Source organism: Narcine bancroftii, chromosome 4 (genome assembly GCF_036971445.1).
Source record: "Narcine bancroftii isolate sNarBan1 chromosome 4, sNarBan1.hap1, whole genome shotgun sequence".
NCBI lineage: Eukaryota > Metazoa > Chordata > Chondrichthyes > Torpediniformes > Narcinidae > Narcine > Narcine bancroftii.
Genome location: NC_091472.1, coordinates 109,462,953 through 109,476,160, shown reverse-complemented (window position 1 = coordinate 109,476,160; position 13,208 = coordinate 109,462,953). Strand labels below are relative to the sequence as shown.

General features: G+C 40.6%; 1 long non-coding RNA gene across 1 annotated transcript in view; it reads left to right on the top strand.

Moving 5' to 3' along the window:
• Positions 1-1,530, top strand: part of LOC138759918 (uncharacterized) — a 38,481-nt gene extending 36,951 nt beyond the window's left edge. Inside the window, exon 3 of the long non-coding RNA XR_011355224.1 lies at positions 630-1,530. This is a non-coding gene — a long non-coding RNA (uncharacterized lncRNA). The remainder of the gene's footprint in view (positions 1-629) is intronic.
• The last annotated feature ends 11,678 nt before the right edge of the window (positions 1,531-13,208 follow it).

Below are 13,208 nucleotides of genomic sequence, written 5' to 3'. Positions count from 1 at the left end.
AAAAGATCAGTTACAATATTAAAATATTACTTTTACTTTGTCACTAACTGCAACTGTGACTATTTATCTGTGTATCTTTTTATATTCAACCCTTGTTTCACTTTTCACATCTTGAGGTAATTACATTTTTACTCTTGCTTTTGATGCATCCTCTATTCCTGAAAGGCTGCAGCAAGTAAGAATTTTGGTACATTTGTAATATATGCCAATAAACTTTCATTAATCATTGACGAGAGAGTGGGACAATTTTAAGTTTTGACAATATCACATGCAGACCTTTCTTCCTTTTGATATTATACCCATTGTGTCCTTTTACATTTGATTGACCCTCTACAATGGGCACATTGAGAGTTCTGGTGCCTCCTGGTGGGCTGTCACAGGATGTATTAACTGTAACCTAAGTTGCAGGAATGACAAGGAAAATTGATAGAGCAAACTAGGCTTTTCCATAAAATGTCAATCAAAGGAGAATTGGGAAAAATGCAAAAGTGAGTCAAATTCTGACCATTTAACTCAGGACATTGGCAAAATAACCAAGTAAATATTTTAAAAATGGATGCAACATTAAAAGGACAGTTCAATGTGAATAAACGAGGGCATGAGATTTGTCATTGTTTGTGTCTTCTCAGGAAACAACCTTCAAACAGTCTCCAGGATACAACAGTGAAAACACAGAGGAAAACACTGAGGAAAGTTAATCTCCCGCCCACCATCCCCACTACATTCTACAGAGGACGTATCGAGAGCATCCTGCGCAACTGAATAACCACCTGGTACCTCCAAGAGACCCTGCAGAGGGTAGTGAAATGAACGGAAAAGATCATTGGGGGTTCTCTTCCTACCATGAAGGACATCTACAACACTCGATGGGGGTGAAAGGCAATAAACATTGTAAAAGACTCCACACATCCCTCATGTAAACTGTTCTTTCTGCCATCCAGTGGGAGGTACAGTAGCACTCGGGCCCTTTTGTCCAGATTAGCCAACAGCTTTCCCCCCTCCCTCCCCCAAACCATTAGATTCCATAGGGCACCATGGACTGTTACTTTATATGCCTTAATATTTTAATGTTTTTAACTTCTAGTCTAACTTATATTTATGTAAATATGGTCCGTGGTCCTGGAGACACACTATCTTGTCTTTACAGTAAGAGCATGGTATAAACAATAAATAAAGGTGACTTGACTTGACATTCCCAGAGCATTCTGGATATCACTGGATGGGTTCCTCACACCAAATCATGGGATGTGATATTCAGCAAAAATTCCAGCCATCCATTGAGGTGCATAGGAAAGATCATTTCAATATAATGAAGAAAAGCCAGAATCCTGGCTAATATTTATTCCTCAACCAACAAAAATAATAAACAGACAATCTGATGACTGTAAAGCTTGTAAATTGGTGGTTGTGCTTTCAACTTTATGACAGTGACCACTTTAATTAACTGCAAAGCAGTTTGGGAAATTCTAACATCATGAAAGACATGAACCAACCACAAGTCTTTCTTTCTTTTCATATATGATCATCAATGAAAACAATAAAAAGTGATGAGCTCTTTTTGACTGCCTGTCATGATTTATTATGAATAGTAGGTGCAGAAAATTTCAATAGGTGTATTAACAAAGGAACATTTTGATGTTATAAAAGGGTGCATGATAAATTTAAAAAAGGTCCTTGGTACAATTTGGAAGGAGAGTAAAGACTGATGTACAATGCCCCATTTAGGGTTTATGTTTGGCACTGATTTGACATAATCTTTTGTATTCCATCAGTGCCAGGTGCACCATATAATGGGGCACATTTTATAGAACTGCAGGTATGGGAAATAAGATGATCCAGGTGATTCTTTCATTGAAATTAATTGATACACCTGTGTGGTGGAGCTGTGACTGGCTCTTTTAGGCCTTATATTTCTTATAATAGTCAAACTGTCGGCTTTCCAATAATGATGATCTGAGGAAGGAGCTGGTCATAGACTTCCAGGAGAGGAGTGGAGCTCACTCTCTGGTCCAGATCAACGGTGCTGAAGTGGATCTAGCTTAAAATTGTTGTGGGTAGGGATCTGCATGAGCCAGACCTGGTCCAGCTATGTCATCAAGAAAGCACACCAGCACTTCTACTTGTTCAGAAGACTGAGGAAATTCAGTAGGTCACTTGCATCCTGCAATAACTTCCACAGATGTATCATCAAAGGGATTCTGTCAGGATGCCTGCTGCGCGATATGAGGACTGTTCCACCCAAGATTCCAAACAATGCTGGAGGGTTGTGAACACAGTTCAAAAGATCACACAAATCACCTTCCCCTCCATTGACTCTATCTACACTTCCTATTGCCTCGGAAAAGCAGCCAGCATATTAAAAGACTCATCTCACCCTGACCACTTTCTTCATCCTTCTCCCATCAGGAAGAAGATTCACGACTGTGAGATCAGACTCCAGGACAGTTTCTTTCCCACTTTTATCAGACTCCTGAATACATCTCATAAAATAATGCTTCCTTTGCTCTCTTTGAACTGATCTCTCTCTGTAAACATACACTTCTCTATTGTGTCGACTTGCTGAACTGTGTATGAGATATTCAGCTGGACTGCTTGCTAAACAAACTTTCTCGCTCCACCTCAGCACAGGTAACAATAAACTTGAGCTTCCAGCTTCAGGAGATTCACCAACCACAGCAGCCCGCAGAGCACTACTTGGTCCGTGTGATATCAGTCAAGATTAGGTTGTCTTGTTGATGGTTCTTCAGAATTAAGATTCAAGATTTAATCTTTTAACGCCATGTAATAATACAGAAATTGTAACATTATGTTAAATTTCCTTTTACCTGCCATAAGCCAAAGGGTCACCATTAGCATGCCCACCACCCCTTATAATAAGAAAAGAAAAGGAAAAGAGTCACTTCAGAGACATTGAATGTCCATGGATTAATCTTCAGTACTCCTGCAGCCAAACAGACTCCTGTTCAAACCAGTAGCTGCCCAAGCTCCAGGCTCTGAGTGATTTTGCAAAGACAATGGAATTGATTTGGAAAGAACTTCAAAAGGAGGTGCAAATTGGAACAGAGTCCAGGGCTCAAGTGCTGATAAGATCTTTAAAAGATTGGGTTTGGAGCCTTGGGAGAGGTATTTGTTTTTTTTACAAGAGAGAGGAAAAAACAAACAGGATCTCAGAGAGAGAGAGAGAGAGAGAGAGAGAGAGACTAGTTGGAGTTGAGGCTGCAAAATGCAAGCTGGCAAGCTTGATGAAAATCCAATTTTGAAGATGGGCTGTGAGTTCTGAGTTCAGCCTGTTCAAACCCCTTGTAGCTTTATTGGAGGAAATGACTGGTTAGAATGTTTCTCTGAAATAGAGGAAACAAGAGGAAATCTGTGATGATCTGGAAGAAGAGGTTATCATTTGGAAAACCCATGATGGGACAAATTTCTTCATCAAGATAATGAAGTGACTGATTGGAGGAAATCAGTCTGCGTGCGTCCAACGAGCAACAAATTTCTCTCTGAAATCATCAAGAACCTTCCTGAGCAGTAACCATTCAACTTTAAGCACCAGAGCCTGGTGAAGATTCATAAATGTTAAATTCTGTGCACGGTATAAGAATTGCCTGATACCAATGATCTTGGAGAAGTGAGAAGTGAGATTGGACGGTGAAACAATGAACTTTCCTGAACATATACATATTACATAGATGTGCACTTAGAATTAGAAGGGGGTTAAGTTTGGTTAAGTTAATAGTAATAAATTAAAGTTTGATCCTGTTTTTATGTTTAAAGAAAATCAAAAGCAACTTTTGTTTAATTAAAAATAGTGTTGGTGACTTTCTGTTGCTGCTGGGTTTTGGAGTCCTCTAGGCTCATAATACTACATTTAGAAAGTAACATACATGAAATTCTTTAACTTTGTCTACTGTAAGGAAGACAGAGAGTCACCACTTTGTCAAGAGCCCCTCACAGAAATGAGGCCCCAGCGAGGAACAGACACACAACTCCTGGTTTACAAGATCTGTGCTCTAACCACTGAGCTATTGGTGCCTCACATCCTCTTCACTGACCATCAGTACAAGAGCTCATTAGGGCTGTGTGCCCCACTTCATTCCATGTACAAATATGACTGCACAGCTAAATTCAGTGCCAACTCAGTTGAATGTTTACTATCTATCTTTCTTAGGTATTTATTATCTTTTTTATCCAATTAAGTTTACTATGATAGTTTTCCTTTCCAAATACCTGAAGCAAATAAGAATTTTGGTGCATATGTACATTGTATAATGTACAAAACAATAACTACATCATCATTATGGCAGCCATTGACAGGGACAGTGATGTGAGAGGTACAATATTTCCATAGAGATGCCAGTCCAGGGCCCAGCTGAATCAAGCAGAAATGAAAAAAATACCTAGTGCTGTTTTAAAGAACAAAAAATATTTCCCAGCATTACATAGATTTTTCTGCAGTGCTGTGTGGAAACTTGATCTATATAATTAGATTCCTAAATTTCATTCCATCACAAGCATGCTGGCATTTTAAAATCCTCTATTTGGAAATTGAATTCAACAATTGAAGAAAGGACCAGTTTGATTGGGCAATCAAATTCAACAATTGAAGACAGGAGCAGTTTGATTGGGCAATCGAGTTTAACAGTTGAAGACAGAGGAGCAGTTCGATTGGGCAATTGAGTTCTTGTTCAAGACAAAAAGGTTGAAAAAAGAGAGACTCAACAGATTGGGCAATTAAGTCCAAAAGTTGAAGGGCAATTGAGGTCAGGTGACCCAAACATCACTAAATAAAAGTGAGTAATTGTGTAGTGGTCATTTTTGGAGTGGGATGTATCAGAGTATTGGAGAATAATGACTGAGGTGGTGGTGAGGCAAGAGCTGAGGTAAGAAAGGGCCACCCTATTTGAGGAATAAAATGGATTCAGCAGGGAGTCACAGATAAGAGTAGGTTATAGATAGCCTATTTTTCCCTAGTCATAAACCGAGGGAATGCCAGCCAAGGCAGGGGGTCTCTTGCAAAATGTAGGTTATCAGGGAGGCCAGCAGTATCCCTGATGAATTCATCAATGAGAAGTAACCTGAAACCTGAAGCTCTTGACAAGCTGAGTTAAGGAATTAAAGTTGGAGTTAGATGAACTCTGGATCATTGAGGAGGCTGAGGGGGTGATGGACACTATCACACCCAGGAGGCATAAGGAGGGTAGATGGGTGACAGTCAGGAGCGGGAAACAGACAGGAAGTGTAAGGTGCCCCTGTTGTTGTTCCCCTCAAAAACGAGTATATTTTTTTGGATACTGTTGGGGAATGATCCACCAGAATAAGCCTTGGTGATCAGGTCTCTGGCATGGAGTCTGGTTCTATGGCTAAAAGGAAAGGGAGGAGAAGAGGTGAGCTGTAACGATGGAAGATACCATTACTAGGTTGATAGATAACCGGTTCTGTGGAAGAGACTGAATATCCCAAATGGCATGTTGCCTCCCTGGTGCCAGGGTCTGAGAGATCCTGCATTTTCAGGAGGGTGGGTGAGCAGCCCAGATGTTGTGGTCCATATAGGGGCCAATAGGTCCTTCAAGGAGAGTTCAGGGAGTTGAATGCTAGATTGAAGGACAGGTCCTCCAGGGTTGAAATTTAAGGATTTCTACCTGTGCCATTTGATAATGAGATTAGAAACATGTGGCTAAAGACATGGTGCAGGAGGGAGGGCTTCAGGTTTCTGGATCATTGGGCTCTCTTCCAGGGAAGGTGGGACCTGTTCTAATGGGTTGTATCTAAACTGAAGGGAGACTAATATCCATTTGGGAAAGTTAGCTAGGGCTGCTCCATGGTATTTAAACTAGATTTGCAGGGGATGGAAATCAGTGCGCAAGTGCCAGAGTGTAGGAGGGAAAGATGATGTGAAAAATTGCATACACCATTAGAAGCCAACAGGTTGTACATGATGGAAATGTTCTTGTGCGCAAGGAACATTGTAGGAAAGGCAGAAAAGCTTAGAATTGACAGGTGGAATTATGATATTGTGGCCATTAGTGAAGCTTAGTTGCAGGAGGGACAGGGCTGATAGTTAAATGTTCTGGGCTTCTGTGCTTTAGATGCAATAGAATGGGGGGATAAAATGGGGAGGAGTGGCATTCTTCATCAGGGAAAATATCACAGCTGTGCTCAGGCAGAACAGACCAGAGGGCTCATCTGCTGAGGATATAAGAGTGGAGCTGAGGAATGGGAAAGGCATCACCACTCTCATAGGGTTGTATTATGCATTGCCCAATATTCAATGAGAATTGGAGGAGTAAATCTGTAAAGAGATAGCTGCAGGATTTTAACTTTCTATATATTGACTGGGAGAATCATGGCTTTGAGAGATATTGGGGATCTGCTTCAAAGGAAGAGAGGGGTGTATAACAGACATGGGCAACATTAAGCAAATGAGGTACTTAAAGTATATAAAGAAAAGATGCAAGAAAAACATCAAGAAGGAAATCAGGAGGTTAAAAGAAGACACAAGGCTGCTTTGACCGACTATCTGAAGGAAAATCGTTAAGGTTTTTTACAAGAAAAAGGAATGTAAGGGCAAAATTGATCCCCTTGAAGATCAGAGTGGTTGGCTTCACATGGAACCAAAAGAGATGGGGGAGATCTTAAATGTTTTCTTTTCATCAGTATTCACTCAGGAAAATGGCACAGTATTGAGGGAAGTAAGGAAAACAAGCAGTGAGGTCATGAAACCTATACAGATCAAACAGGAGAAAGTACTTGTTGACTTAATGCAAATAAGGGTGGATAAATCTTCAGGGCCTGACAAGATATTCCCTTGGACGTTGAGAGAAGCTAGTGTGGAAATTGCAGGGGCTCTGGCAAAATATTTTAAAAGCCCCAAGCCATGGATATGGTGCCAGAGAATTGGAGGGTAGCTTGTGTTGTTTTCTTTTAAAAAAAGGCTCCAAAAGTAATCCTGGAAAATATTGACCAATGAGCTTGGCATCTGTAGTAGTTGGAAAGTGTTCAAAAGCATCAGATATACAATTATTTTGATGGCCAGAAACTGCTCAAGTATAGTCAACATGACTTTGCATGTTGTAGGTCACATTTAATTAATCTTAGATTCTTCTGAGGAGATTACCAGTTAAATTGATGAAAAAAAGGTTGTGGATGTTGTCTACATGGATTTTAGAAAGGCTTTATACAAGGTCCCATATGGGAGGTTAGTCAGGAAGGTTCATGCACTAGGTATTCATGGTGAAGTCGTGAACTGCATCAACAATAGCTGGACAGGAGAAGCCAGAGTAGTGGTGGATGATTGCTTCTCAGACTCGAGGCCTGTGGATCATGGTGTTCATCAGGGATCGGTGCTGGGACCATTGTTGTTTGTCATTTATATCAATGTTCTGGATGATAATGTGGTAAATTAGATCACCAAGTATGCAGATGGCACTAAGATTGGAGGTGTTGTTGACAGTGAAGAAAGTTTTTCAAAGCTTGCAGTGGGATCTGGACCAGCTGGAAAAGAGGGCTGAAAAATGGCAGATGGAATTTATGCAGATAAATGTGAAGTTTTGCATTTTGGAAGGACAAACTAAGAAAGGACATGCACAGGAAATAGGAGGACACTGAGGAGTGTGGTAGAACAGAGGATCTGGAAATACAGATACATAATTCCCTGAAATTGGCATCACACTTGGATAGGGTTGTAAAGAGAGCTTTAGGCATATTGACCTTCATAAATCTAAGTATTGAGTACAGTGCAGGATTTGGAAAGTTATGGTGAAGTTGTGTAAGACATTGGTGAAGTTCTGTAAGACATTGGTGAAGTTGTGTAAGACATTGGTGAAGTTGTGTAAGACATTGGTGAAGTTGTGTAAGACATTGGTGAAGTTGTGTAAGACATTGGTGAAGTTGTGTAAGACATTGGTGAAGTTGTGTAAGACATTGGTGAAGCTAAATTCAGAGTATTATGTGCAGATTTGGTCACCTAACTACAGTAAAGATGTCAAGAAAAAGAGTGCAGAGAAGACTTACTAGGATATTGCCTGGACTGTAGGAACTGAGTTACAAGGAAAGGTTAAATGGTGCATAGATGAATAATGGGGGTGGGGGGTGGTGGGGGGGGGGGGGGAAGGTTTGAAGGAGGTATTTAAAATTGAGGGGTATAGACTGAATAAATGTAGATAGGCTTTTTCCATAGAATGTAGGTGAGATACAAACTGGAGGACATGGGTAAGAGTGAAAGGGAAAAAGTTTAGGGGGTACATGAGCGGGAACTTGTTCACACAGAGTGCTGGGAGTGGTGAATGTGGACTCAATTATAACATTTAAAAAGAATTTGGACAGGTACATGAATGGGAGAGGTATAGAGGGCTATGGACTAGGTGCAGGTCAGTAGAACTAGGCAAAAAAAAAATGTTTTGGCACTGACTAGAAGGCTGAAGGGGCCTAGTTCTGTAATGTAATAGTCTATGGTTCTATGAGAAACTCTGGGAGATCTTCAGTTTAGGAAGAGCATTGTGGTCAATACACTATTAATTTTCTGATAAAGGTTGTCATGTATGATTGAAGTAGGATAAATGGCACTGGAAGGCAATTCAGTCCATTTAATTCCTGCCCAAATTTATGTTCATGAGAACATAGAAGCTTAGGAAATAGGAGCAGAAGGAGGCCATGTGGCCCATGGAGCCTTCTCCATCAATCAAAATGATAATGGCTGATCTGGCCATGAACTCTGCTCCACCTACTGCCCGTTCCACACATAACTCTCCTGTTCTTCAACATTTCACTTTTGAATCTTCAGGGATCATCTACTGCATCCATTGCTCCTGCTGTGGTCTCCTTTACATCAGAGAGTCTGGGAGATCACTTTGTTGAGCACCTTGGTTCTGTCTGCCACAATAGCATGGATATCCCAATGGCCACCAATTTCAATTCTCCATCCTATTCCATTGCCAACATGTCTGTCCATGGTCTTGTGTTCTGCCTCATTGTAAATTGGAAGAATACCACATCTTCTGACTGGGCACTCTCTAACCAGATGGCATTAATATCAACTTCTCCAGCTTTCATCAAGACCCTCCCCTTCCCCCACCCCCTTGCTTCCCCATTACATCTTCATGCCCTGTCTCCTTTTGCACAGACATAATAAATTCTACCGAGACCCTTATTACATCCAATTAACACCTTTTGTTGGTCTGGATTCCTCCCTCATTGTTTGAATTCTGAGTCTTTCTGATATATTCAGCTTCTGCCTTTTCTTCCCCCCCCCCCACCCCATTGAAGGAAATGTCAGCAATATATCTTTGTCTCCTATAGATGCTGAATAGACCAGCTGAGTTGCTCCAGCATTTCAGTACTTTTAGTACAGCATCTGCAGCCCTATTGTGTTTCTTTCAAAAATCTATTGATTGATCTGTCCCTTAAACACAGTACAGGGTATAGCTAATGAAGCAGCCTCTACTGCTTTCTTGGGCAGAGAATTCCACTAATCTCTGGGAGAAGCACCATGCTTATCTCTGCCTTAAATCTTCTCCCCAAATCCTGAGGCTATGTCCCTTCATTCTACTCACATCTAATAATGGAAATAACATGCCTGTTTCTATCTTATCTATTCCTTTCATAATTGTATATGCCTCTACGTGATTTTATGCAGCCAACATGAGAGCTTTGTGGGGATGGACCACAGACTCAAATCCATCTGCCACTGGACATTGAGGGGCTGAGATGGAAGGGGAAGCTTGGCTCCTCAAACAAAAGATGGGCAGTAATTTAGCAAATCAGAGGATGAATGCAACAATATACAGTAATAGAATCTATGAAAATTACACTAAGGATGAGAAAAGACTGCATAGTTTTCTTTTTTATGTATTTTTTCCAAATATAATTTTTTTTTACAAAACTATCTATATAAAATTCCACTCATCCTTCAACGAGTACAGATCTGGACTATTCAATCTTTCATCATCAGCTAACTCCTTTGTTTCCACTCAAGGTTTTTCAAATCCTTCCTTATCTAAACCTGTCAGCATGACCCTACGTTTCCTTCTCCCTCATAGGATGGTTGCTCTAAATGCAATGTAACCCAACCACCTCACCTCATTTCTGTGGTTACTCACTCTGTGCGTAAATAACTTTGTTTTAATTGCCTATTCATCTCTTGGTTAATATCATGAGTTGTGTTCCTCTCCACATGGATGCCTTTCGTCTGAATCCTTTTCATCAGATTCTTTATCAATTTACATGAAAAAATTTAAAATTTAGACATAGAGCATGGTTACAGGCCATTTCAGCCCAAAAGTCCGTGCCGCACAATTGACCTACTCCCCTGTACATTTTGAACGGTGGGAGGAAATTGGAGCCCCCAGAGAAATCCCTTGCAGACACAGGAAGAACGTTCATACTCCTTAGAGACAGTGTGGGATTCAAACCCCAGTCCTGATTGTTTGCACTGTAAAGGCATTGTGCTAACTGCTATGCTAAACTTGTCGCCAAGACTAATATTTCAGGTCAAAAGCTCTTTATCAGAAATGGGAAAGGAAAAAGAGATAGTTTTCCAGAGAAGGTAAGAGTGGTGCAGTGGCGGGACTGTCTCATATATCCAGCAAGCTGAGTTTAATCCTGGCCTCGTGTGCTCTCCTTGAGGATATTCTTCCTGTGACTACATGAGTACTTTCTCCCACAATGATGGAGGTACGTAGTTTAATTGGCCATGATGAATTTTCCTTTGTGCACTGTTGAGAAATAGAATCTGAGGAGATTTCATGAGAATGAAGTGGAAAAAATTAGATTAATGCAACTGGCCGTCTGATGGTTAGTCAGGCCAAGCGACCTGTTTCTGTGTTGTATGACTGACTTGCAGCAACTATGATACATTTTTTAATCTCTTTCTGGGTCTGATGGATGTTCTATGGCCTGAAACGTGCTCGAATGTAACAAAATGGTTTTCTCGTGGAGTGAAGCACAACTAGAGGCCTGCAGTGTGAGATGGTCACTAAGAGATGTGAAATGGAATGCAGAAGATACTTGATTCTTTCTCTTTCCTCACATGCTGCCTGCCTGCTGAATACAGGGTCCTCTTCACCTCTGCCGTGGCTATGCGGGGTGGGGGCGGGGGGTGTTGCTGTTGATCAGGGGGACATGGAGCTTTCTTTGGCATCATCCTGTTCTTATTAGCAAACTGCGCATAGAAGGTACTCAGTGAAGAGTGAAGAGTGAAGAGTGGAGATGTGAGTGTGATAGTGAAATGATAACATTAATGACCTAAATACAAAATGTAGCCCCACTATTTTGAACATGTGCAATCATTATATCGCTGTGGTTCTCTACACACCACGTTCCTTCATGTGTTAGTGAGAAGGAGACATAGGACCGATCACCATGGCTCCTTTTTAGGCACCTTTGGTCCACACACCTGCTCCCCTGCCACACCTTGCTGAAGTTTTAACCAGCACTTTCTCTCTGTTTTTCTGCTTCTAGTCTGTGCAAAGTGCATTTTCGCAAATTCATGCTCTCAACGTTAACTAAATATTGAAGCCAACTTGTAAACCAACACGGGCCCAGCTAAACAGTATTATTATGAAAAATAGAACAATCTTCACAGTTCACTTAATGTTAAAAAAAAAAGATCTGTACTTTGCGTTCAAGTCTTTATTAGGTTTCGTGTTTTCTCAGCAATACAATACAGCAGGATTTAACGTTGCAATTAAAACATAAAGTATATTCTAATAATTCCAGAATAATGCACATTCTACAAATTCAAAGGTGAAAGGATCAACAGACTTTGATCTATGAAATAAAATAGAAGTCCTCTTCATATATTTTGCACAAGGTTACAATGAAGCTGTTTGCACAGACAGACAAACCACAGGATATTAAATAAAAGAGTAAAAGACGGGTGATAAGCCCTGACCATTTATTGCTTTAAGCTGCTCGGCTATAAATGTTGGCTGGTCCTTTCAGTTTTCCTAATTGCTTTTATCTGACTTTTACAACAGGCGGTCTTGTAAATGTGTTTATTTTTTTAAACGTATGTGTATTTGTTAGTATCTGACGAGCTTCACTGGGTACAGAAGGCGGTCAACAGGTGTAAGTTCCTCACAGTGATAGCAGGTACAAACCTAGCCCCTAAGTGGGATTTTACTGTCTATCTGTCAGCTGTCTTAAGTCTCGTCCAAATTATCAATCAGATCTTAAAAGAGAATCTGTTTAATTTAGAGAATTAGGAACAGAGTAACGGCCCCTACCAGCCCTTCAGCCCAAATATACCCATACCACCAATTAATCCACCAACCCCGTATGTCTTCTGAATGTTGGAAGAAATCAGGGCAAACCAACGTGGACGTGGCGAGAATGTACAAACTCCATAAGGGCAGCGACAGGTTTGAACCAGAGTTTCTGGTGCTGATATAGTGTTGCTCTAATACTTTGCTAACTGCTCTGTACCAAACACATGAGAATAAGAAGCATTGTGTAGATCAGGCTGTGTGAAGGTGCGAGGGTTTAGATTCCATCTAATGAACATACATGAACCATAATTCAGAAACATATGTGAACATTATTAACATTTCACTAAATATTGAAGTGGTCATATTGTTATAAACCTTAAAAATACTGGTGGTATAATCTTTTGCATCATTGGCAGTTGAATTACCAAACAAAAATTGAAGTCTGGTAGGACTTGCATGTCAGGTGAAAACTATAAATGGAGTCAAATGATCTGTATGTTCACTATAATATTTACTGAAACCTCCTACCAATTTTGATAAAAGGTCTTGGGGACTAAATCACTTGAAGTACAATGTGCAGTTCTGGTTTCCCAGCTATAGGACAAACATCAAGAAGTTGGAGGTGGAGCAGAGCAGATTCACCAGGATGCTGCTGTGTCTGGAAGGCTTAAATTAGCAGGAGAGATTAAGTAAATTGATTCTTTATTCCTGAGAATAATTCCTTTATTCCTGAGGGGTGATATTATAGAGGCATGGACAAGGTGAAAGCACATTGCCTTTTTCCGAGGGTAGATGATTCTAGAACTAGGGACAAAGGTGAGAGGGTGTCAAATTTAAGAGGGACCTGAGGGGAAACTTTTTTTCCACCCACAGAGGAACGATCTGCCAGAGAAAGCTTTAGAAGTGGGCACAATTAGAATATATGAATGACATTTGGACAAATATATGCACTGGAAGGGTTTAGAATGATAGGCACCAAAATGCAGGCAAGTGGGACTAGCCCAGGAT